This window comes from Doryrhamphus excisus, linkage group LG17, assembly GCF_037039965.1.
Source record: "Doryrhamphus excisus strain RoL-2023G ecotype Guam linkage group LG17, RoL_Dexc_Guam_v1.1, whole genome shotgun sequence".
NCBI classification, from domain to species: domain Eukaryota; kingdom Metazoa; phylum Chordata; class Actinopteri; order Syngnathiformes; family Syngnathidae; genus Doryrhamphus; species Doryrhamphus excisus.
In genome coordinates, this window is record NC_136373.1 from 14133807 (window position 1) to 14161708 (window position 27902).

The 27902-nt window shown below is 42.5% G+C and overlaps 1 protein-coding gene across 5 annotated transcripts in view; it reads left to right on the forward strand.

Moving 5' to 3' along the window:
• The first annotated feature begins 933 nt into the window (after positions 1-933).
• fxyd5 (FXYD domain containing ion transport regulator 5) overlaps positions 934-27902 on the forward strand; it is a 42515-nt gene continuing 15546 nt past the window's right edge. Inside the window, exons 1-5 of one of the 5 annotated variants that reach the window (XM_058083695.2) lie at positions 934-1028; positions 1521-1644; positions 19053-19158; positions 19277-19339; positions 25029-25098. The gene's annotated coding sequence lies outside the window, so the exon portion shown is untranslated. Of the gene's footprint in view, positions 1029-1520; positions 1645-14360; positions 14808-19052; positions 19159-19231; positions 19340-25028; positions 25099-26018; positions 26111-27902 lie in introns of those variants that run through there. The other 4 variants (XM_078798211.1, XM_078798210.1, XM_058083698.2 and 1 more) reach the window with 4 other exon arrangements.

Sequence of the window (27902 nt, forward strand, 5' to 3'; positions counted from 1 at the left end):
CTGAAAGTTGGTCTCAAACTGGCGGCCCATGGGCCAAATGCGGCCCACAGGACGCTAGTTTGAGGCCCCCGCCTTGACATGAAAGTTTAATGTTAGTTTGATATATGGATGCTGTATGGTATCATGAACCCAAAAATGACTGCTTAAATTATTTATTTAATTTTTGTATTTTAAGATATCTAAGATACAAGTAAGATATTTAAGAACAGTATAAACCGGAGACCAAAAAAAAAATTCAGTTTTTCATAATTTTAAAATTTTTTTGAAAACCTGATGCAGCCCAGCCTCACCCAGACCCAAGCTCCAGTGGCCCCCGGGTAAATTGAGTTTGAGACCCCTGCTCTAAACGCTTGTTTCTTGGGAAATTATCGTCTTTGTAAGTATATTGGCGTATAAAGCACTTATGTTATGTCTTTGGGTCAAAGACATTAATAATTCATACGTTTCATAAGTTAGTTAAAATGAAAGTAATACATAGCTAAAAGTTCTAATAAATATTGTTTAAAAACGCTATGGTTTACAGAGTGAGACATCTTCTCTAGAAAGTATCGTTTTGGGCCACTAGAGAGTGAGTGCCCTTGCGTATAGACAAGCTTTGTCGTTTTCTCTCGGTGAAAAGCAGGCTGGCCTCACGGCAGAAACAAAACGGGAAAACCTCATAAACACGATGAAAGTTGCTCTAAACGCTTATTTCTTGGGAAATTATCGTCTTTGTAAGTATATTGGTGTATAAAGAACTTATATAGATGCATTTTCTATTTCAAAAGTTGTACTTGTTTTGTCAAGTTTGCTAACTTCATGCTAGTGCTAGTTTACATTTACAGTTGGTGTACGTGTGTTAGCTAACTGTTAGCTGATGTGTGTTTAGCCTACAACATGGGCAGTATTTTCTGTATGTTTCAGTTACTACTTATTTTTACAAGAAAGCTTCATAAAGCAAGACTTGTGTGCGGAGTTTTCTTAATTGGTTCGCTGGCTGTGGAGCGGCATAGAGACACTGTTGTGAGGACAGCACACCGCCATCATGGGTAGCCATTTTAAGCCATCTTTTACCACATTGTTAGCAATTTGCAAATTGTTTTGTTGTGCGCAACATATTACCACAATAACAAACGTCCCTCTTTCTTTAATTTAATAGACCTCATGTATTTTATTCAAGTGTAAACTGATACTATACTTTTTGTCACCTTCCAACTGTGAGAAGATTTGTGATTTTGCTTCATGGACTGTATCCATCTTACTGCTCTTTTTAATACTTTCATCAGATCTGGTCCTCTTATCCACAGTCACGTTAAATGTGTCCCATTTATTGGTGCTGTGTCAGCAAATAGGGATGCTTCCTACTCAATTGCAGAGAGTGTTCTCATCGTATAACCATCTCTCTTTTTTATGTCCACTGATGGCCCCTCCTCGCACATCTCTCGGTGCTACTCCTGCTTCATTTTTATGCCCATTATTTCCTCTTCAGTTCTCTCTCAAGCTCTTTCACCCTACATTTACATTTTTGTGTTTTCTTGCAGATGCCCCTCAGCCTCTGGTCATTGCGGGTCTGGATAAAAGGGAAGTCAAAGCAGTGATAATTTTTTATTATTATTGTTGCTGTCACATGGTGGAAACCCTTTAGCCGCTCTGCGATGGACCAAGGTAAAGCACCATCTGTTACGGAACTTTACGAAAAATGAGTTAATTTACATGATGAACTTGCATTCTAAGCATGTCTACAAACCATCTGGGACTACGTTCTTATCATCAATCATTTTTTTTTCCATGTCGGAATGGGGGAGGTTCCGTTCAAGATGGGGCCCAAATCAAAACTACTGAAATATCATTCCCTGACCAAACCTATCTTCATTTTTGTTTACATGCTTTGCGTGGCTGCCACTGGCTGTACTTTGTATTGCTAGCTAGGCTAGCTAGCTAGCGTTATCCGCCTAGTTTCTGGTCCTCGGCCGCCAAATGTGACATACACATGTGACATGAATTACCACAGCGACATTTTGATAGTTATTTTTTATTGTTTTGTTGTTTTTTTTTTTTTAGTTTGTTTTTGTCCCAAGGGTAAGTACAAGGCAGCAACAATAATTGATTTAATCAATACATTAATAAAATATCTAGTATTGCTTATGCTATGACATGAAATACACTGCTTTTTCAAATTTACCAGACACATTAGGTGAATTTGCAAAGCATCGGTATCAGACCGGTACCAGATGGAATTTAACTCAGTATTGGATGGGAAAATAAATCAGTGGTATCGCATATCACTAGCCCAAATGTCCAGCCCCAACCTTTACCTGAGCATCTCCCCTGCAGGCGGCGACCCAATCACAGTCAGTAGCCACGTTTACATGAGGAGTTTTTCCTCTTTCCGAATGGAATATTTCCAATTGACTTTTCCAAAAACAACGGTATACATGAAAAGGAATATTCCAATTGCGTGTCTACATGCTTTCACTTGTTGGAATAACTCCGTATTGCCAGTTTTTCCTTTGTCCAGTCTTGAAATTTAGTTTGAATCAAAAACAAACTTTCCGCAGCAGTCCGGTGCCGATTGCTCGCCTCCATTTTTAAAACCGAAGAACACCTTGAGCCGCATGTTAGCATCCAATCTTGCTAATATTTTATAATTAAGCTCAGCACATGTTTTATATAGATATGTATTTTCTTTTTTTAATAAAACTGGACTTGTGAATGGCGTATAGAAGGGTTTAGATTCTGTTCCACAGATGGCGCTAATACACACGAAAGCTGCTTGCCAACCGCCAATAAACAACAGAAGAAGAAAAATACCACGAAGAAGAACGCACCCTGACAACTTTCCGTTTGAGCGAGTACAAGATACCTCAATCGGATTGGTGAAAGGAATATTCCACCCCTGTGAATTCAATTATATATTCATTCGGATTGGCATTTTTCTTTCGGAATGAGGTGTATACAAAGGTTACATTCTTTCCATTTCAGCAAATAAACCGAATGCAATTGGAATATTTGGGTCCATGTATACGTGGATAATGTCCTTTCTGAACAGAAACAATACATAACATCGGTTACTTATGATATGAACATGAGGCTGCAGAGCAATCTAATTAGTCCTAACTCCAAAACCAAGTCTTGTGCTGTCCCAGCATAAATTCTTTTACTAACATCATTATTGAAACTAATGATTATTAGCCATTTTTCCAATTGCCTCCAGATTAGTATCACTAATGCACTTTCATAGCTGCTATGCTAATTTCGCTGAATTGCTTCGACGTACAATCCCGAGGCAGTAAAGCCCACTTTGTGTGACTGCAAGGCCTATAGTTAATAGATTATGCTTTTCTCTTTGAATAGAAAATGTTTGTTTCAGCTATAATAGAACAAATACAGAATTAATATTCAACAGCCGCGGTGCACCGAGTCTAACAATAGCCCAATTTCCACTACAGAGCCCGACAATTCCGAGTCAGAGTGTAAAATGCCGGTTGAGTGATGCACCTATTCCATGTAAACACTTTCATTTCAGATGTTGTGTTCATGCCATGCAACAATGTCGGAAATTTCCAGGTTTGCTCCAGGGCACAGACTGTCTCACTGGTGTAGCACATAATAAACTTTCAACACTCTTTATGTGCGGCATGCACAATTGCATCACATTTTGTATCACATGGGGTAGACACAGAGATTTACATACACGACCTAGGCTCCCCCCATGTCTCCGTTCCCCAAGTCTTTGCAGTCATCAGGGGGCTTCATGCTGGTGCAGCACTTTGCCTGCAGCCATCACACATTGTCTCCCCCTGTGGTTGAAATGAAGCAGACTTTTACAAAACACATTGAAAGCCTCCCGCGAAAACTATACTATATTTGGATCCTCCAAAGTCGAAAGTTTGTTCTGTGACAATGGCTGACTGGCTTCCAAGTTTGTGACGTTCATAACTACCGCCACGATAAAACTAATTCAGATTTTATTATTCCTAACTGTTCTACAACTATCAACTTTACCTTTGTAAAATAAAACTAAAATAAAGCACAACCTCTCAACCTTTGAAAACATGATGGAATGGGATCAAGAAGGTGGTTGTAGAGTGGTACTGCCACCTTGTGGCAAGCCATAGACATTAATGGAAGTGTTGTATGCGTTGGTAGGATGATGAACAACACTGGCGGTGAAGGTGAACTATAATATTCCCTATTTATCGCGAGGGTTAGACTGCCAAAATAGCCTGCAATAAGTGAAATTGATGTTTTAAGGCTGTAAAACCCACCACCGTATAAGTTTCTCTTTTATATTATTATTTTTTCATATTTCGTTTGAATTTTAACGATCAATCTATTAGGTTGGAACAAGAAACTGACCGTGCCTCGTCCTGGCACCGTTTGGCTGTAGTGTTTTTGTATCTTTGTTAAAACATATTGTTCCTGTAGTAGTATTTTACTCATCGTGAAAATGAATGAATGAATGTACGAAACCAATTCAGTGTAGGGAAATGTTGCAGAAACATACAAAGAACGTTGCCATTTGACCGGACACAAAATAAATCCATAACAAAGCCTCGCAACACTTCTCATGTGATGTCACTTCCACCTGTTATCAATTATGATATGTACCCATCCATTCTGTCAATGCTAATATATTTTTTGTCCTCATCCCTAACGTATTATACTGTGTATATGCATTCATTTGAGTCTGTAGAACTGACAACGCTGGGTTCCTCAAAGTCCATTGAAGGCCAAGATTTGAGTTTAATCGTGTTAAGCGCCCCTGAAATGAGCAGCATAGGAAGTTTTATATGAGGAAAAAGGCGTAGAATATTAAATGTCGAAAACCTTAGCTTCCAGTCAAACATACCTTTTAGGAAACCAATAATTGAATCGTGAATTTGAAAATTGACCTCCATGCGAATGGGTGCTTGAATGCGCCTACTTGACAAAATTAATAGGACACCGATTCCAAAAAAGTGTGTCTCTCCTGTTTTTTGTTCTTTTTTTAATAAGATGAAAGTGAATAAAAGCTGACATAGACGATGATCGTTATTAACCAAGCTCTTTATATTCGTCTGGCAGCGGCATCTTCGTTTGATCTTCCACCAGGTACTCTGTGTTCTGTTGTGTGAGCTCTAATGCATGTGAAACAGCGTGAGGTTAATGAAGACTGACTGCTCCTGCCCAGCGTCTCGTGTTAGTCTTTCTTGCCTGTGCCTTTCTCTGTAATCACCCAAATAAGAGCTTTAATATCTAGATGTGGCGCGCCAGCATGGCCACTTCATGAGAGAGGTACAAAATGATGCTCTGCTGAATATATTCAAGTGTTCAAAAGAGGTAGAGTTGAATATTATTACTTACCAGAGCTCGTGCTGAACATTTGTGATTATGTACTTGTTAATTCGCCATTTGTATTCATAGCATGTTCCAAGAGTGAGTTGTGTTTGTTGCCTGCCGTGTATGCTTTGCTTATGCAGCAGGATAATGTTGGGTTGACAGGGAAGAGGACGAGGATTCGTACTTTGGAGGTAGAATTTTTAATATGTACTGACTTATTACAGCTGCATGCTAACCATAAAATTTGAACAAGTTACGCTGTTGGACTCGGAACTAGCTTAATTTGCCAAACATTACTTTAAAGCAGGGGTCTCAAACTCAATTTACCTGGGGGCCACTGGAGCTAGGGTCTGGGCGAGGCTGGGCCGCATCAGGTTTTCCAAAAAAAAAACACATTTATTAAAAACAGAAAAATGAATAAACTTTGCTTTGGTTCCGATTTTCTACAAGAAAAGCTCTGATAAAACATTCCACTGTTCTCAAATATCTTAATTTTTATTTTTCTACACAAAATAAATCAAGAATAAAGAAAATTAATCAGTAATAAATAATTATAATAATAATAATAAAACGTCAAATAATAAAAACTTATAGTTGGTGGGTAGACAAATTATTTTTTTCAGATTAAAATTAACAAAGCATTATTAGAGCCCTGTAGACATGACAAAACACGACTATGTCTTGAGACACATGCTAACTCGCAAACTAGGGGGCCTAAACTAGCGTCCTGCGGGCCACATTTGGCCCGCGGGCCGCGTGTTTGAGACCCCTGCTTTAAAGAGAACCTATTAGACTTTGTATTGACTTCTGGACTATAGCCAAGCTACACATGATAAACCGCATAGAGAGCTTTCTAGATCTTCCAGACTCTGCCTCCCACCCAAACGGAGTGTAGGCAATCTGCAGACCATATAAGGAAGTTCGGTCAATGGAACTCTTGTGTTTAAAAAATAATTCTGTAAACGCCATTATTAACATGATAATACACCATTGTAAGAACACTTACAGGTCGGAAAAGGGGGGAAAATGCACAATGAAGAAGAAAAAAACATATATAGGTTACTCCGGGGTATAAGTTGCAGGACCAGTCAAACCATAAAAAAAAAAGTGCGACTTATAGTACAGAAAATACTCACATTCACACCTTTAGATCTTTTGTAGGAAAATGAAAGAAAATTAAAATAAGGAACATAATACACAATTAAAAGGAGTAGGAAGAAGTCGAGCTCATTTCTATTTAATCCATAGTCACTTCCTGTATTCAATGTGTTCATCCTTACAGCAAAAATAATTCAATAGATGAGAAGGAAAAAATATGTAAATACAGAAGTGAGTACTATGAATAAATTACAGAATATATACTGAAAATAGCTTATGAAATAGTAATGGATAAATGCATGAATAAATGATATTGGGTGATATGGTTCTCTGAAATATATAATATGGTCCTCTAAATTCTTTTTGTAAAGCCAAATCTGATAATTGAACTGCTATAAATATGTATTGACCCATCTCAGGTCTCTTTATCGAATTTTTGTATTAGTTTCCCGAGCAAAGATGACCATGGATAGAACCCATACTAATGTATTGCCACATAATAATAAGAGCATAACAATAATGTGCATGCTTGATGATCAAATAAATAGCTTAAAGCATTTTACTCTGGCAAACCAATAATAAAAAAAAGACCAAAATGGTATTTCCTAAAATGATCTTAACATAACGTCGATGGCTGGATCATTTTCAGTAATGTGTCCAAGAATTCCTTACAGCCCTTTGCCACTTTCTTGCATCATTTCCATCCAGAAGATACCCATTGAAAAAAAGATTGGAAATAATCACATTCCCTCAAAATGTGGTCAGGGTCAGAATAATTTCAAGCTTAACCATTTTTTCACGTTAGTATAAAAACGTTCTACTGAATGTAGAATAGAAGGCCTCTTACAGAAGCACTGAGCCACATATCCTTTCACCCGAGAGCTGGTCCGGATCCTGACTGCAGGTGACAACAATGGCTACCTATCATTGTGATGCAACATACGAAATGATGAAGACCACCTCTGCCTAATACTGAGTAATACCGAAGCATAATATCACAGGTTATGACAGGGATATTGGGGGTTCAGCTCTACAATTTCATATTATATCTTGTTTCTTGATGCCAAAGTTCCAGCAGTGGGTATGTCAATCCAAAGGACGGCATCTCCTGCAACATGGGTCAGCTCATGTTTGACTGGAGCTGATTATTTAAACATTTGTGTAATTTTAAGAATAAGTTGTGCTCTTGATAAAAAAAAAACATATATATATATAATATTTTCTGGTCACATCATCACTTGTTGCTAGGTAGAGTTAATAGGCAATGCCAAAAGGGGGTCCCTGCACAGGAAACCGACAGGAACAGAAAAAAAAAAATTGCGACCCTCAAAGGAAAGTACAGTCGTTCCCGTCTTTTCATGAGGGTTTCAATCCGGAACCACCAGGGAATGGGGAAAACCACTCGTAATTGATACCCCAGTTCATCCAATCCTGTTGCTAGCTTGATGTTGACATTATCCTCCATTTTTTAATCAACATTTGCAGTGACATGGCTGTTCTAATCATTACATCAGATTCAGCGTCACGGTTTAGCCTTTAGCCAGGTCGTCAGGCTAGCGCTGGTCCAAAGTGCGACCTGGGCGTCATTTGCAGTCCGTGACTCGTTTATTTTTGACACAAAGCAGTTTTTGAAATAAAATTAATCACAAAAAAATAACAGCAAAAATTTACAAAATGGAGCAAAAAGGCACAAAGTAAAGAGAAAGCTGACATGTTGATACTAAAAATTCACAATTCAAAGCTCTGGCTTTAAATGTATATAATTGGTTATTTTAAGTATTTTTATGAAACAAGATAAATACAGTAATTCCGCTATTAGCATTAGCATTAATTGATTCCAGACTCAACTGTGATAAGTGAATTTTCGCTAAGTAGGATTCAAAACAGAACATTTTTGCAGTTAGAGCATATGAGACCTGTTTCGGACTTTAAAATACAGGTTTTTAACATTATTAGAGCCCTGTACACACTTTTGTTTACATCACATTCAAACTATGATATCGCTATATAAGAAACGGCTGCTGCTAGCATAGCGAGCGACTGAGCTAACTAGTTATACTCTTATTCATTCATTTTCTACCGCTTATCCTCACAAGGGTCGCAGGAGGGTGCTGGAGCCTATCCCAGCTGTCTTGGGACGAGAGGCGGGGTACACCCTGGACTGGTGGCCAGCCAATCACAGGGCACACATAGACAAACAACCATTCACACTCACATTCATACCTATGGACAATTTGGAGTCGCCAATGAACCTAGCATGTTTTTGGAATGTGGGAGGAAACCGGAGTACCCGGAGAAAACACCACACAGAGATGCCTGAGGGTGGAATTGAACCCCGGTCTCCTAGCAGTGTGGCCTGCACGCTAACCACTTGAACACTGTGCAGCCTAGTTACACTCTCCAATACTAAAAATAATAATAATTGGACAATGAAGACAATGAACATACCACTTCCACACAGAATGAGAGGAGAACCTTTTTTTCCACTCGATCTCAGCCATATTAATACATTTACAATCGTATAGTACATTAGAGTTTTTCCAGTAAAGAGGTCATGACTTATGTGTACAGGTATAACTATCCATTCAAATTAGAGTAACAAATGTGCAAGATGGTCTCATGAACTTGCTTGGGGATGATCTGATTTGCTGGAGATTTGTGTCCTGGTCTGGAAGGGATGGAGCAGCCACCCAGGAAGGCTGAGTACAGTGGTGTATCAGCACGCAGGATTCTATCCTTAAATCTCCGCTCACTGCATCACGAGCAGTGGATCATTTGCCAGGCGTCCACTCCCGGGCTAAACGAGGGCGCCGACACATTCTTCCAGATGGGAGAACACTTTTTTTTTTGTTTCTGTTTTGCCTTACAAGCAAGAGTTTGCATGATTCTCAAACAATGCGATGAGTGATGTGACTTTTTTTTTTTTTTTCAATGTGTGGGTATTTTTTTTTTTTTTTTTTGGTGTGCTTGAAACCCTTTTGTTATGTTTTTGTTTTGTGGGTCTGTCGAGCTCTGCAGTCGTGTGTCCTAATTGTGCATTTGCTTTGCTGCATGGCCGTGTTTTGTGTTTGATGCCATTTCACAGGCAGCAGCCCGTCACGGCTTCAAAGCTGTGTACTGTGCATGAGCATGAAGGAATGTCACTGTGTGTTTGTGTGGAACAGCAGTTGGACAACAGCACTGTCACTAGTCATTTTAATGCCTGTCCATCCACCTCCCACGGTTCTTCATTCCTCCTATCGTCCATGAGCATGAGCTTGGTTGGATTGGAAATTATTTGCGGGACGTTTGTTGTTCGGAACTTTCATGCAGGGAATAGCTGGAGTATTTATGCTTCTCTTCATGTGTGTTTGGCCCAGGTCCAGTTCTTTTCTGTGTGCGTCAGACCCACAGGAGTTCAGCCCAGAGCAGCCCACACAGGTCCAGGTGGTGGTGGTGGTGGTGATGGGGGGGGGGTGGGTGCGTGGTAGAGGGGCAACATGGCAACCATCCCACTGCTTGTCTCAGCCAAGCCAGAGGAGGTTTCCTGCGTTTGGCTGCACGACAGCGAGAAGCCGGTCAAAGGTGACGCGGGGCTGTGTGATGGCTCTATAAAACCAGGTCCTAGTTGAGCTGAGCTTGCAAGTCAGCACTCAGCGCTGCCATTTAGGGTGTGAATAAAACATGGCAGGTTAGCTAGCATGGGACCCTGCCAAATGTGATTCTCATTATGGCTCTAATGTATGCAGTCTAAATGAGGATTGCTGTCTCCCTGAATACAAGCGCGGCGATTTTAAACCTGTCTTTCCTCCTCCAGGCCTGTGGTACCCTGCTGTACTCTCTCCTTTCTCTGTCATCACTTCTTCATCACATGCGCCATAAAATTACAGTTTACTGCATGTATTTAAAAGTATCTCTCATTGTGCCTCTTGTTGACTTGGCGTGGGATTCTAGCCCGGCCGATCAATAATGCAAGATTAGATGTCACGTACGAGACCAGTGACCAGAGGGCGTGTGGTTGATGCACGTGGAAGGAATACTTAATTTGAAATTGTTTTTTGTGTGTCTATGTTATAGTGAATGGAGGCATACACACTTTTTTGGACATAAGGAAGAAGATGAGAAAGGATGCCAGAGTTTATAGAGTCAATTGCACAAACAATGACAGTGTCAATCAAACCAAGCATTCTTCATATCAGAATGCTGGTTGGATATACGCTTTATAGACAAATGTTTTGGAACGTATTGGTCCAAAGTCTTCCAAGTTCTACTTCCTTTTGGTCTTACGGTGTCCCGATATTTATGCATATATGGCGGTGTACCTTCACATGCGCTATGGTTACAAATAAAGTAGCAAATAAAGTAGCGTAAAGTAGCGGAACTTGTTCTGTGGTGCTTGTGAGTTCCCATGGGAAATGAAAACACGAAAAACTTGCACAGAAAGCTTTCTAGATCTTCTAGAATCTGCACCTATTCTGCACCTATTCCCTTGGAGAAGAAACCGGAGTACCCGGAGAAAACCCACGCATGCACGGGGAGAACATGCAAACTCCACACAGAGATGGCCAAGGGTGGAATTGAACCCTGGTCTCCTAGCTGTGTGACTTGCGTGCTAATCACTCGACCACCATGCAGCCTGAAAATTAATATATTCAATATATTCAATATAAACATGGTAGGTTAATTGGCGACTCCAAATTGTCTATAGGTATGAATGTGAGTGTGAATGGTTGTTTGTCTATATGTGCCCTGTGATTGGCTGGCCACCAGTCCAGGGTGTACCCCGCCTCTCGGCCCAAGACAGCTGGGATAGGCTCCAGCACCCCCCGCGACCCTCGTGAGGAGAATGAATTAATAAATTAATATATTTATATTCAACTTGGAGTCGCTAATTAACCTAGCATGTTTTTGGAATGTGGGAGGAAGCCGGAATACCCGGAGAAAACCCACACTTCCACAGGGAGAAACTCCACACAGAGATGGTCTCCTATCTGTGTGGCCTGCACGCTAACCACTCGATCACCGTGCAGCCCAGTTATGTTCATGTATCATACAAAATCTTGTTGTTCGGGAACCGGCACCATTCATCTTGTAAAGTTTTTATCAAAATAAAGTGAAAAATGTTTGGAGGTTTTTGTTTGCACTCACTTTTGATGACAACTCCAGTTGTGTTCTTTAAGTGCATGTGACCCATCAACGCATCACCCTATACTGACCCACCCAAACAACTTTGCCCACTACCCTCATTAGGGCTCCATACAAGGCAGTGCTTCTCCACTGAAGCCCCAGGCCCCGCCTCGGGCTCCAGGCCCTCTGCCCCGGTAGTGATGATTAAATAATGCACGTGTTGAAAATGTAGGTCTGCCTAATTCGCCAAAGCCCACGGTACGGGCCTAATGGACTCTGCCATCCTCATCTGATGGGCTTGACAGTTGTAGATATTCATTATGTATGGAAGATTGTAGTCGCTTTTATGGCTGGTGATGTAGCCCACTTAACAATGTCGGTCTTTGTTAGCAGACCAACTCGGGAAGCTGGAACCATCCCAGAGGTTTGTGTCTCTTAAGTTTCCCACTTGCACTGTTCTTCAAGTGTGAACATAGGTTGAGACAAGTAGGCGCTAATGGCCTTATTGTTTCAAGTACATGACACCCCCGGGAAGTATAAAGTGCTTCTGGGGTAGAGGCAAATAAAGACAAGAACCGAGCAGAACGAGGACCGTGTAGGATTTGAGCAACCGGAATTATTTAGATGGATAGAAGAATGAAAGGACGGGAATGGACTTCTGACTGAATGCGAATGCGGGTCTCTTGTGTCACATGACCAATTCTCAGTTCAGCTGCAAAAGCATCTGCGGCGCTCCGACATCCAAAGAGGTTAATGCCGTGATAACGGAAGCACGAAGGCCAATTAGGGCAGGGTTATGAACAAGTTCAGACGGAAATGAGCATAAGAGTAATTATAGCAATGCGGCATACCTGTTTAATGGGTCGGCAAATGACGTGTCCCAAGTTGCCATGTTAACCTTTGATTGTGTTTTAGCCTTGTCCCTTTTTTTATCTTACCCTCAGATGCTCCCACTGCTAAGGCGGAGCGGGACCCTGTGTTAGTGGCCGTGGGGGGAAAAAAAACAGCGGATCTGACATGTACGGACGGTGCATGCCAACCCCATTATGGCTGACATTTTTTTCATGGAAATGTCTGGTAAGGCCCACTTGCACTTTGACCTCTATTCCTGAATTCCTTCTACGGCTTTCTTTCTATTATCAGATCCATTCTTAGCATTTATCACCGACCTTTCTAAACGCACACATGCTGGATTTTTCACTGGTTCTTGCAACGCTACACTGCAAAATCCAGAAAAATGGCTTTCATTAAAGCCTATGGATGACCGTGACTATTTGTCAATGTAGTGAGGTCTCTGTATCTACTCATCGCTCTCTTACCGTCAAACCCCCCCCCCCATCCCCCCCAACCCCTTGGCAGTTTGGAGAGTCCTGTCTCCTACCTGCAAAGCCTTCTCCTTTTCCTTTTTATCTTTGGCTTTCCGGTCCGTGATGTTATCGTTCTCTGTCCACTTTGCTCAAAGCTCCCTACCTCAAATCCTGATGCCGCCATTCCCCGTCGTTGCTCTATCCATCGCAAGGAAGAGTTTTTTATTTATTGAGAGGAAAAACGCTGCCCTTTGCTTATTCTTCCAGGGAGAAGAGGAGGTGCAGACGGGAGGAGAAGACAAATCAGGTATTCCCACCATCTGTAATGTGACTTGGGTTCATGCAGGTAATGGTACCGCACCCGCTTGAATCTGATTTGTTTCATATACCAGTTCAGTAATGGATCCACGTATACATGGAGCCAAATATTCCAATTGCATTCGGTTTATTCACTCAAACGGAAAGAATCTAACCTTTGTATACACCTCATTCCGAAAGAAAAATGCCATTCCGAATGAATATATAATCGGATTCACAGGGGTGAAATATTCCTTTCCCCAATCCGATTGAGGTATCTTGTACCCGCTTAAACGGAAAGTTGTCAGACTGCGTTCTTCTTCATGGTGTTTTTCTTCTTCTGTTGTTTATTGGCATTTGGCAATCAGCTTTCGTGTGCATTAGCGCCATCTGTGGAACAGAATCTAAACCCTTCTCTACGCCATTCACAAGTCTGGCCTGGGAACGCCTTGGTGTCCTCCCGGTGGAGCTGGACAAGGTGGCCAGGGACCGGGAAGTCTGGGCTTCCCTACTGAGACTGCTGCCCCCATGACCCGGACCTGGATAAGTGGAGGAAAATGTATGGATGGATGCATGTAAATGTGGCTATTGCCTTCCTACTGGAGAGGAGTTGAACTTCATATTCAGGAGGTTTTGGAGTAGAGCGGTTCCTCACTACTTTGTAAACATGCATGGAGGTTTTTCATGACTTAGCAAGGACTACGGTAGCTGGCCGTAAACTCCACCAAGGCTGCCCTTTGTCACACAAGAGTTCATTATAGGGATGCTTTGATTTTCCTGATTCCTTCCACCTTGTCAACGGAGAACTGTCTCCATTGTCCCTTAGGTTTAACCCCGGGTTTCCTCCCAAGATAAGCCCAGAACACCTCACTCAAAGACATACACCTTGGGTATTGGGAGTGGGATTCACGTACCGCGTTTTTTTTGTTCTTTTTTTTTGTAGTAGCATAGAGAATGATATTTACAGATGGGTTGGTGTTGCCTCTGCTTAGTCGGGGTAGGAGGCCTCGGGGCAAACCTATGGCATGCTGGAGGGTTTATGTCTCACAGCTGGCCTAGAAAAACCTCAGTGTTACCCCAGCGGAACTGGAAGAGGCAACTAGAGCATGGGATGGGAGGTCATCCCTACTTAGACTGCTTCCCTCATGACCCGAACGTGCATCCTTTTTAGTGTTGTGTGCGCTAATCTAACCGGTGTGCCTTCTGGTTTCTGCTCTGCAGTCCAACCACGACCACTAAAGCTGAGTTAGCATGTCGGGCAGAACGTATGTATTCCTCGTGTTGTCTTCCAATGGAGTTTGTAAACACTAACAACGCTGGGGAATGAATTAATTCAGTTGTTAAGATTTGTGATAATGCCAGCATGTCCTTAAATAGAGAAAACCACAGCATTGTGATGGGCTCTAACTTATTATTTTGCCATGCCCTTGCTGTTTCACCTCTAAATTCAGGTTTAGCCTGTTTGATTCTTAGCTTTTCACTATGCAAATACATGATTACTGCTTCTTTGATGTGTGAAATTGGGTAACTTAGAGCAAACGGCAGGACATCATCCCCTTCTCTGTCTCCCTGCTGCTGCTTTGTCTCCTCCTGTGTGTGTGTGTGTGTGTGTGTGTGTGTGTGTGTGAGTGCATGTTTTGCAGGTATAAGGAGGACGCTGAGAGGGAGGGGTCCTACCACACTCGCGCCATTCCAGTGGTCAGTTTGAGTGTTGTTTTGAACTGCGTTGTGTTTCTGTGTTGGTGTTCAAAAATATTAACAGGAAGCCAACGCAGAGACCCGAGTACTGGACTCATTCATTCATTTTCTTTCGCTTATCCTCACGAGGGTCGCGGGGGTGCTGGAGCCTATCCCAGCTGTCTTCGGTCAAGAGTACTGTACTGTACTGTACTGTACTGTCTTCGGTACACCCTGGACTGGTGGCCAGCCAATCACAGGGCACATATAGACAAACAACCATTCACACTCACATTCATACCTATGGACAATTTGGAGTCGCCAATTAACCTAGCATGTTTTTGGAATGTGGGAGGAAACCGGAGTACCCGGAGAAAACCCACGCATGCACGGGGAGAACATGCAAACTCCACACAGAGATGGCTGAGGGTGGAATTGAACCCTGGTCTCCTAGCTGTGAGGTCTGCACACTTAAATTTATTATTATTATTATGTGCCTGTGATTGGCTGGCCACCAGTCCAGGGCGTACCCCACCTTTCGCCTGAAGACAGCTAGGATAGGCTCCAGCGCCCCGCGACCCTTGTGAGGATAATCGGTAGAGAATGAATGAATGAATATATAATTGTGTCCTGTCGAGGATGGGATTGAACTCGGTTCTCCTAGCTGTGAGGTCTGCGCGCTAAACACTCGACCGCCGTGCAGCCGAGTACTGGACTTGTGTGGTCATATTTCCTGGTTCTAGTCAGGACTCGAGCAGCAGCATCAACACGTACGAGCAGTGTTGGGCACGTTACTTTAAAAAAGTAGTTATAGTTACTAGTTAGTTCTCCAAAAAAGTAACTGAGTTACTAACTGAGTTACTCGACTACAAAAGTAAGTAGTTACCAGTAAAAGTAACTATTGCATTACTCGCCCCCCCAACTCCCACAAGAGGTGGACTAAGTATTTTTTATAATGTACATTCGGCTGCACGGTGGTCGGGTGGTTAGCATGCAGGCCTCACAGCTAGGACACCCGAGTTCAATTCCACCCTTGGCCATCTCTGTGTGGAGTTTGCATGTTCTCCATGAATGTGAGTGTGAATGGTTGTTTGTCTATATGTGCCCTGTGCTGGGGTGTACTCCACCTCTCGCCCAAAGACAGCTGGGATAGGCTCCAGCACCCCCCATGAGGATAAGCGGTAGAAAATGAATGATTGAATGAATAACGTACATTCGACGTGTACATTTTTACCTTTTACCTCAATGTGGTTAAAGTAGTGTCTGTACTTGGCAAACGCTGTATTGTCACTCGATGTGCTCTAAACACCCGCCCACTTCAAGTTCTCTGATTGGCTGAAGACGCAATTTTACTAAAACCTTAGCCAATCCTCATTGCTCTCACTTGTCACTCTGCAACACTCTCACACTTTCACTGCGCTGCAAATCAGTTATGAAGTGGGTGATATGTTTTTTGGCGGCTTCAGTAACGTGCAGTAACGGCGTTATACTGACAGTAATTAGTAAGAGTAATTAGTTAGATTACCCGTTAGTGGAAAAAAAGTTGGAGACTGGAGTCGACATGCTGCCATTGTGTTTGAGTCTTTCTGCCCCCTAGTGGTTATAAATGACCTGGTGCAACTTCAACTTTTGGGAATGATTGAATTCAATGAGTAGTCCATACACAACACGCATGGATTATGCATATCCCGTAATTGGCAGCGGAGGACACGTTTTTTTCCTTTGGTTTCCCATTTGGCAGCATCTCAGAAAAAAAATGTGTTTGTGTAGCTTTGTCCGAGCTTTTATCAGCCTTTCCCAGCAACGTTACAATAGTGTAGGAGGGCCACTGAAAGCTGCAGGAAGTGAAGTGAAGAGAGTTGCTACTCCTGAGTGTCGACGCTTTAAGGAACTTATTCCGTTCTATATCTCGACCTTATCACTTAGCTTACAGCGCTACTTTTTCCCTCTCTCTAACTCTCTCCCTCTTTCTCAGATAATGCTGCTCTGATATACTTTGCACCCATGTGTACGTCGACTTTTATTGCCTCAAGCTCCGAGTCGTCACGGTATCCTTGCACCACCACCTTTATCAGCTCACTCCTGCTTGAAGCTAAGGGCCTGGAGCCTCCATTGGACACGTTTCATGTTTACTATAACGCCCGTAGAGCATGATCTAATACCGGCCCTGCTTTCCCCCTTTCATTTTCTTTATGATTCATAATTAATCTCATGCAATTAGAATGCATTTTGAATGCTTCTTTATCATTGTAGATTTTTATTATTATTATTTCAAAGATCCAAATAAGACTGACCTCTTTTGAGTGGCACTGATAGTGGAAATTATTTATTCCGCAAAGTGGGCTGCAGCCTGCAGCAAAAGAGGAGTTCAACATCATCCTCTTGTGACGCTCCTCTTCTTCTCCTCCTCCTCTTCTCTCTATCGCTCCTTCTGCCCCAAAAGCCGCTTTTTTTTTCTTCTTCTCCATGCTCCAAATGTAAAGTAATCCACTTTTTCCTCCATAGCCTGACGGTAGGGGGTGACTCCTCTACTCTCAACTTGAACAACGTCCATAATAACGATACAACGCTCATCGCCCCAAATGGTTGTTTTGAAGATCCCCACCCCATTTGCTCAGCCTGCGTTTTCGGATCATTTCGTACAACAAAGTACAGCCACAGGCAAAAAAAAAAGAAAAATGCGTTGAGACATGATGATAAGTAACGCAAAGCGCTTGCTGTCAAAAGCATGCTTTTTCAAAGACTCTCAAATAAACCTTGAGATAAACAGAAAGAGAAGCTTTGAAAGCTGGCTGACAGGTTTTGACCTTGATGATATTGGATGGGGAGGATGGGAGGAGAAAATGGGAAGGGACACTAAACACATCACATCACTAATAATGTAGATATTTAATTTCATATTTTTTTCAAGAGTGGTTAGCACGCAGGCCACACAGCTAGGAGACCCGAGTTCAATTCCACCCTCGGGCCAACTCTGTGTGGAGTTTGCATGTTCTCCCCGTGTTTCGAGGTTTGATTAGCTTGAGAACATTTAGCTTTGACTTACACATCAGTCTATTGCCATAAGTTGAACTCCACAGGCAGTGTCCGTAGCTAGCTGTAGCTCCACAAATCCACACAGGAGAGCGTTTTGTTTGTAAACAATATATTTTTTTTTTAAATATAAAAAAAATATCCACGTTTATTTCCAAGAATACAAACAAAATAGCTGGCTAGCACAATAGTGTTCAACTAACTGAAAATAGACCAAAGAGGTAAGAAAACCGCATGCCTTCTAACGCTCAGGTGTGAATCAGGAAGTTTATCAACTCTATGCACTCTTAAAGGGGAGAACATGCAAACTCCACACAGAGATGGCCGAGGGCGGAATCGAACTCGGTCTCCTAGCTGTGAGGCCTGCGCGCTAACCACTTTTAAAGTAGGGTTAATTCATTAATTATCAACTCCTATACGGGCAAAATTAGAAAGTCGGGTTCGGAAGTCGTCTGGAAGTCTTTGGGAAAGTTTGGTAGTGTGACCAATCAGAGCAGAGTGGGTGTGCCTGGAGGCGGGCTGTGGGTAGAATAAATTAAAACGGACCGTTTTGGAAATTGAAGGAAATAAAGCTGGAATAGGTGCAGATTCTGGAAGATGTGGAAAGCTTTCCATGCGGGTTATTGTTTGTAGCTGCTCTATTTTTTTGTCTATTTTATTCAATTTTATTGTACTCTGGTACTACTGCTTGGGCCGCACGGTGACGGAGTGGTTAGCATGTTGGCCACAACATCGGGAAGACCTGGTTTTGATTGGGATATTCCATCCCAATCCTATGGTTGGTTGTCATGTGTATCACAAAATGGGTGGCAGAAGTGAAAATAATCCCAAATAATCTGCATTTTATCAAGTGACTGACTCGTCAAAGAAATCAAAAGTGTGCCGCCATATTTCACTTTCTGTCCATTTCTGCTTCCTTCGTCATGGTGGATGAAGAGTCGTATCTGACAGAAGAAAAGAAAGTGAAAGAAAATATCTCATAACGTTCTATTTCTATCTGAGAGAGCATCAGCTGTTGTCTCCACATAACAGCTCTCACGGAGAAAGGGGAGGCCATTGGGGAGACACAATCATATAGAGGAGATGTGTTGGTCCAGATGTGATTATTGGGCTATTTTTGGGGGGGGGGGGGGGGGCTGCAAGTCAGTTTCAACACCATGAGTCACAGAGAGGGAAAGTTTTCTATTATATTTTGCTCTTGTTGTCAAAAAATAAAACCAATTTCCTCCTTAGGTCACCCAGATCCCACTTCATCCTTCCGCCTGGTGGCTGCTCGCCATGACTCGGTCACTGACTCCGGAGTGGATGCCTGGCTTCAGTGTTAGTGATTCCGCATCAGGTGAACCATCAAAACAGGATGTGGACTTGATTATGGCGCCCATTCATGATTAGAAATTGTTTTTGGCTGCTAGGTACCATTGGGATCAGTCAAACGGTTTCCTGTACGTTTCTCCCAGAGCGACATTTTTCACTGCGACCGTCCTGCCGTCCTGTCCACGCACTCAATGGAATGGAAGAAAGTAAGTACGCTGATGAAAATACAGTGTTGACGACTCTTGGGAGTCGTGTGAAGTACAGTATTAGCTGCACCTAAAATAATAACACCATATTTACCATAAAATGCTTCCTCGATTTAATTAACTGCGGAGTCTCCGATATTCACGGGTGTGTAGTTTGCAAAAATAAACTGTTAAGGTTACTAATTAGTGCCACGTCAAAATACCTTGCCATGAACAGCTGGGGCTGTAGGCAACCTCTGATGTAGAGTTCATTAACTCTTCGACTCTTGGGAGTCGTGTGAAGTACAGTATTAGCTGCACCTAAAATAATAACACCATATTTACCATAAAATGCTCAGATTAATTCCTCGATTTAATTAACTGCAGAGTCTCCGATAGTCACCGGGTGTGTAGTTTGCAAAAATAAACAACTGTTAAGGTTACTAACTAGTGCCACGTCAAAATACCTTGCAATGAACAGCTGCGGCTGTAGGCAACCTCTGATGTAGAGTTCGTTAACTCTTCGACTCTTGGGAGTCGTGTGAAGTACAGTATTAGCTGCACCTAAAATAATAACACCATATTTACCATAAAATTCTCAGATTAATTCCTCGATTTAATTAACTGCAGAGTCTCCGATATTCACCGGGTGTGTAGTTTGCAAAAATAAACAACTGTTAAGGTTACTAACTAGTGCCACGTCAAAATACCTTGCAATGAACAGCTGTGGCTGTAGGCAACCTCTGATGTAGAGTTCATTAACTCAGCAAGATGGCTATAGTAGTCTATCCTAGTAGTCAGGCCCATACTTCTATGAGGACCTTTAGGAGTCGGCATTACAGTAGATTTTATAGAGTTTACTGTGTTTTATTTTTTTGTGTCAGCAACCCTCAGGGTCAGCAAGGCCTTGTCTGCTGCTAATGTGAATATTATGACGTCATCAGGATATCAGCTCATCAAAATGTCTGAGCCATTTGTAGCACTTGCGCATCTGTCAAGCAAACCCAGCCATCATCATCATTTACGGCAGGATCTTGAACAGAACTGCTGCCTCAACGGCTATTATTACATAGAGAGACATAAAGTACTTAGTGTATACTGTGGATATTCTCATTCTTCCAAGTTATTGTATTGTATCCTTCCACCCCAAGCACGCTGTGTGTGGACAACGGGCTTCAAATTGTAGAAACTTAGCACAGATGTCGTACAAATGTCCGCCATCTCCTGGTGTAAAGTATTAACTACGTGAGGCACCATATTTGCAGAAATGGCTTGTTAAATTCCGCAGTGTTGCTTGTGACATTTTGCCATAAATAATACCACAAATATAACATATTTTATTTTATTTTATCTTCACTGTAAAGCGAGTTGCCCTGTGATTGGCTGGCCACCAGTCCAGGGTGTACCCCGCCTCTTGCCCGAAGACAGTTGGGATAGGCTCCAGCACCCCCGCGACCCTCGTGAGGAAAAAGCGGTAGAAAATGAATGAATGAATGTAAAGCGAGTACTCTGAAAACGCTATACAATTAAAATGTATTATTATTAATAACACCAATATTACAAAACCCTCTCTGTTTCAAGAATACATGATGGAAAAGTGGGCTGCACGGTGGGTTCCGTGACCTGGGTTCGAGTCTCCGCTTGGGTTTTCTCCGGATACTCCAGTTTCCTCCCACATTCTAAAAACATGCTAGGTTAATTAGCGACTCCAAATTGTCCATAGGTATGAATGTGAGTGTGAATGGTTGTTTGTCTATATGTGCCCTGTGATTGGCTGGCGACCAGTCCAGGGTGTACCCCGCCTCTCGTCTAAAGTCAGCTGGGATAGGCTCCAGCATACCTCCGCGGCATATAAAATGGATGAATGATAGAAAAGTCACATGCATCAGAAAAAGTGTTTGTTTAGAAGGGAATCAAACATGAATTCATATCGCTCATCATTAGCACTTGACTACTATGAAGCCTGGCATGTCAACCTGTGCCTGGGAAGCAACATGATTGCGATGGTGTTGTGTGTATATCTTAGTACACGACTCCCCACGGAATACATGATGGACACATCCAAGAATGTATTCATGCAGACCGACTTGGTGAAAGAATGCAGGTAGACATGTTGGAAACATTTTCATCAACTATTCATCATGTCTGACATGGTAGAAGCGCGGTCCTCCAACCCTCACTTTCAGCTCTGCACAGACCCGCCCACAGAGGTGAAGCGAGAGCAAGGACCGTGCTTTGCGGTAGAGCGCCAAACATGGGACATTGAAAGGTGGAAGAAAGTTTTATTCTCTTTTGAGAAATCAATGTAACCTTGGCGGTACCCGTGGTTGACTGAATGCCATTGTATGAAATGCACCAACCGCCACTGACCTGAAGCCAGATCTTCTGTGACCATTAGTTAGACCATTAGAATGAAACACAAATGCCTCACAATTAATGCCTAACACGCACGGTTGTAGTGGTTGCATGCTGGCCACACAGCTCGGTGATCGGGTTCGAATCCCCGCTCCGGAGACTCCAGTTGCCACCCACATTCGTTCATTGGCGACTCTAAATTGTCCATAGCTGTTAATGTTTTTTTGTCTATAGGTGCCCTGTGATTGGCTAGCGACCAGTCCAGGGTGTACCCCGCCTCTCGCCCAAAGACAGCTGGGATAGGCTCCAGCACCCCCACGACCCTCGTGAGGAAAAAGCGGTAGAAAATGAATGAATGAATGAAGGTGCCCTGTGATTGGCTAGCGACCACTCGAGTGTGTACCCCGCCTCTCACCCGAAGTCAGCTGGGATAGGCTCCAGCACCCCCGCGACCCTCGTGAGGAAAAAGCGGTAGAAAATGAATGAATGAATGAAGGTGCCCCGTGATTGGCTAGCGACCACGCCAGTGGGTAACCCGCTTCTCGCCCAAAGTCAGCTGGGATAGGCTCCAGCATACCCCCTTGACGTTAATGAGGATAATCGTCATGGAAAATGGATGGCTAGGAATAGCTTGTCTATAGGTGCCCTGTGATTGGCTGGCAACCAATCCAGGGTGTACCCCGCCTCTTGCCCGAAGACAGCTGGGATAGGCTCCAGCACCCCCGCGACCCTAATGAGTATAATCGTCATAGAAAATGGATGGCTAGGAATAACTTGTTATTAGATTACACTTCACAAAGCAATTAGTCCTTTCTGTTGCTTTAAATGAAGTTAAAATTGTTATTTACTGAGCTAAATCATGTTAATGCGTGCATCTCCAATGCTGTTAGTTTTTCCTTTATTAGACTACCGGTTGTCATGGCGCCCATCCTTCATCTGTGCCTGCTTGAGTCTTTTATCAATACGGATAAATTGAGAAAATGGTTGATTCACTCCCATGTTCACGGAATACAAATATCTTTATTATTTTGTCGTTAACGCTCATTGCTTCAAGTTCATTACTCATATTTGCTGTCTGGCAACTTTGGAGTCCTGCTGGTGTTCAATTGTTTTTGATTTGAGGTGGTAAAAGAGGCCAGGTGATGATCTTTGTTGCCATGGATGTGGAACCTTTTCATCCAATTACCCGATTTTCATGACTAAGCCCCAGCGCTCCAACACAAAGCAGTGACTCAGAAATCATGAAGCAATTGCCCGGGACACCGTCATCCCTCAAAGCTGTCACTTGCGGACAGAACGAGACATACCGAGGTAGCTCAGAAAAACTGCCATTAAGTAGAGTACAATGTAAACGGTTGTATGTGGCTTCCAATTGGCCGGCCAATCACCCTAACAAGTCGGAAAGCACGACTCTGCATCAGACACACACAGCAACGTCCATGAGAGCTATGCGGCTGTAAGAGCAAGAGAAAAGAAGAGGGAGGGATGAAGGGAGGAGGCAATTTAGAAAATATGCAGAGGTGCAGAAAGGGCTGAGTAAACAGTTGAGGGGAGGGGGGGGGAAGGTGTGGCCAAGGGTGACGCTATCCCTGCAGAGGGGAATCCATCCGTATACCGGAGCGGGGTAAATGGATAGATAAACTAATGAAACCTTTCGCTGTTCACACTGATGGAACGGAGATCAATAACTCGCAGTTAGCATTCAAAACACGTATAGATTTGTGAGGATTTATCATTTTCTACTCCCAATATGTCCGTACTAATGTTTTCAGTCTTAACAGCAATCTTGCTTTCAGAATAGTTTTAATTAAAAGTCACATTTGCCAGAAAAAAAACAATCAATTCATACATTTTCTTCCGTGTATCCTCACAAGGGTGGAGGGGGTGCTGGAGACTATCCCAGCTGTCTTCGGGCGAGAGGCGGGGTACACCCTGGACTGGTGGCCAGCCAATCACAGGGCACATATAGACAAACAACCATTCACTCACATTCATACCTATGGACAATTTGGAGTCGCCAATTAACCTAGCATGTTTTTGGAATGTGGGAGGAAACCCGAGTACTCGGAGAAAACCTACGCATGCACGGGGAAGAACATGCAAACTCCAAACAGAGATGGCCAAAGGCGGAATCGAACCCCGGTCTCCTAGCTGTGTGGCCTGTGTGCTAACCACTCACACGCCGTGCAGCCGTTACTTTTACTCATTCACTGAAAATGTCAAGCATTTTCAAGTCACCAGGCTAAAGTCTGAGTCAAGTCCTGAGTCGTTGGTGTCAAAGTAATAATATTAAGTCAAGTCCAAAGTCATCGAAAGTGTGAAAAAGGGGTACACCCTGGACTGGTGGCCAGCCAATCACAGGGCACATATAGACAAACAACCATTCACACTCACATTCATACCTATGGACAATTTGGAGTCGCTAATTAACCTAGCATGTTTTTGGAATGTGGGAGGAAACCGGAGTACCCGGAGAAAACCCACGCATGCACGGGGATAACATGCAAACTCCACACAGAGATGGCCGAAGGTGGAATCAAACTTGTGTTTCCAAGCTGTGAGGCTTGCGCGCTAACCACTTGAGCACTGTGCAGCCGCCAGAAAAAACTAATATAATGAAAACACATTTTATAGAATATTGCATGTTTTATATATATATACTGTATATACAGTGTTTCCCAGCTTAGATTTCACTAAAAGCTTCTAAAATATACTTTTAAAGAGTGGTATTGTCACACACACGGAGAGAGAGGGCAGAAAAATGTAAAACAGACAATCAATTTACTGTATACAGCAAATAAAGCATACTTCATATAAACCAGAACTTCTTAAATAGTGGGCCGGGGGGGGGGGTCAATGCAAACCTACCAATATGTACAAATTTAGAGTACTCAACATGCAATTTGACTCCTGAATACGCTTGTTTACTGCATTTTCCTTTTTTCAGTTTCAAGTTCAGTCTGTACAGTACAGATAAATTAATAAATATTATCAGTTTCTCTAGTATATGAGAGGGTGGGTGCAAAAAAAATTCTGTCCCTTAGAGGGGGGGGCATGACAGACAATAATGGGGAAGCACGGATATGAACTAATAAGCCTCCATTGTTGTCATTGTTATTATATAATCTGTCCTTTCTATAAACATTAAAGCTTTCTGATAAGATTCTATCCCCTTTTATTGTTCAGGATGCACAAAGGTGAACCAATAAAGACGAGGCGCCACTAAGACAAAAAAAAACAAAAACATCTGTCTGTTGGGAAACCCTCCACACACCTGCAAATGTCGTGCATCAAGGGTCACTTCAGGTCGGAGACAATCTGATGCTATCTCTTTCTTTTGTTTCCCTAAATTCAGGAACGTTCCCATTATTACGACCCCCGCGGTGACTACACAGGACCTCTGAGACCACATCCTGAGGAAGCATGTAAGCATCGAACGATCCAGTCAATAAAATGAGCCAAATTAGAATGATACGTGAATGAATAACAATAGCATTACTGTAAGTACACCACACTAGTTGGATCCAGTAAAATAGCTGTATTGAACATCAGTGTTTAGAACTATAATAATTAGGTATGTGATATGCTCATATTGTCCAACTCTCAATTTCCTATACCGATATCGGGATGTGTAACATGACATATCTCCTATGGTGGAATGAACACATATGTATTCTATACAACATTTTTTAAATATCGGTTGGAGATGCTAGAAGAGTGAAGTTTCCCCTGGAAAGCAGAGGAATGAAGATGTATGTGTGTGAATGAGAGGGACTCAAGTGGATGAGTGAGGTTACAGGGAGAAGAGAGAATTTTAAGTACTTGGGGTCAACATTCTAGAACAATGAAGATTGTGAAAAGGAGGTGAAGAAGTGTGTGCAGATGGGATGGAACTGGTGGAGGAAAAATGTCAGGCGTGATGTGAGATAGAAGAGTTTCAGCTAAAATGAAAGGAAAGGTACACAAAACTGTGGTGAGACTTTGGTGAGATTTGCCACTGAGGCAAAGACAGGAAGCAGAACTGGAGGTAGCCGAGATGGGGACGCTGAGGTTCTCATTGGGAATGACCAGGATGGATAGGATCAGGAACGAGCACTCCCGAGGACTTCCAGATACATAAGTCGGTGTTTACTGAGTGCAGGCCATCGGCAGCCCATGTCACATTTTTGTGGTTTATTTACAGTACCGCGCAATAGGTGAGTAATTTTTTGGGAGTGACCAGGATGGATAGGATCAGGAACGAGTGTCCAGTGTTTATGTAACATAAACAGTTTTTTCATTTATATATCGCAGGAACAGCCATCCTATGAAAGAAAGTATGACTTACATATAGTCCGGAAAATACGATATATCGACTTCCTGCTTCCGACCCAAAACGGCCATTCAGCTGTGATTGATCACACTCCCAAGCACTCCCGAGGACTTCCAGATACATAGGTCGGTGTTTACTGAGTGCAGGCCATCGGCAGCCCATGTCACATTTTTGTGGTTTATTTACAGTACCGCACAATAGGTGAGTAATTTTTTGGGAGTGACCAGGATGGATAGGATCAGGAATGAATGTCCAGTATTTATGTTACATAAATTTTCATTTATAAGTCGCAGGAACAGCCAACCTATGAAAAAAAGTGTGACTTATAGTCACACTCCCGAGGACTTCCAGATACATAGGTCGGTGTTTACTGAGTGCAGGCCATCGGCAGCCCATATAAGAAAGTCTGGATGGCGTTGACGTCAGAAAAGGTCTCAGTTTTATATTACATTTTTGTGATTTATTTACAGCACCGACACATTAGGTGAGTAATTTTTTGAGAGTGACCAGGATGGATAGGATCAGGAACGAGTACATCATAGGGACATTACATGTTAGAGGCCTTGGAGATAAAGTCAGAGAGGAGGTTTATGGATGTAGTGGAAGGAGGACATGAGGGTAGTTGTTGTGAGAGAGACAGATGCGGAAGCCAGGGGTGGATGGAGGAGATTGATTTCCAAAGAGAAGGAAGAAGAAGGTTTTCATGATCGGGGAAAAAAATACGATAGCAACTGATATCAGGCCGATATTTATTGATACCGATAATTATCGACCATCCCTAATACCCTAATAATATTTAACTTAACTTATCTGCTGGTGAAAAAAGTGTACAGTATATACTATAGTATACTAAAGTACACTACTACTACACTACTAAAGCAGATATTGATCGGTGGCCGATCGGAGCATGGCTACTTTATAATGCTTAACTGGGTTGTCATGTACAATAGAGCTCAACAGGTTCAGCAAAGAGTCTATGGAATTCACACAGTAGAACTTCTCTTTGAGCTGCAAGGAGTGCTGCTCTCAAAGGAGAAGGTCAGAGTAATACTGCATAGGCCGCAATACACTTAGATGTTCTGTACAATATTTTATAATCATCTTTTCCTTCAACGATATCACCTTGAATGCAGCGCCAGGGCACTACACTCGGCAATTCACGACTTCACCAGCAGTTTGTTAGACATTTTATCATCAACACTCAAGTTATTCCTCCGTGGTGTGAGATAAACCTTTTAGACTGCTAAGGCGGACTGCGGATGTCAAAGATGAACGTCAGAAAAATAAGACTCCTGGATACGTGCAAAAAATTGTAAGACTTACGACGTTCGACTCCCCTACTTCCAAAAGGTAGTGGTCATGCCCAACAAAAAAATTGGGATTATTCATTCATTCTTTTTCTACGCTTATCCTCACGAGGGTGGAGGGCGTGCTGGAGCCTATCCCAGCTGTCTTCAGGCGAGAAGCGGGGTACACCCTGGACTGGTGGCCAGCCAATCACAGGGCACATATAGACAAACAACCATTCACACTCACATTCATAACTATAGACAATTTGGAGTCGCCAATTGATTAACCTAGCATGTTTTTGGAATGTGGGAGGAAACCGGAGTACCCGGAGAGAACCCAGATTGTGGTTGGACTCGGTTGATGTAATTGAATGTAATAGCTTTTATTAAGATTAAGATTATAAGATGTACAACAAGATTGGAGAGCTTCTCCTTTTCGTGCAATAGTTGAGATAAAAAAGTATACAAAAAGTAAAGTAAAAAAACGACAGTTTAACAAGATATACACACAATATTGCACAGGAGCAGATATGTATTGCAGACACCAGAATATATATTAATTTTAGTGCAAATGATGAATTGGTCTTAGTGCAAATAATGAATGGTGTATACAGATGAGTAAAAGTCA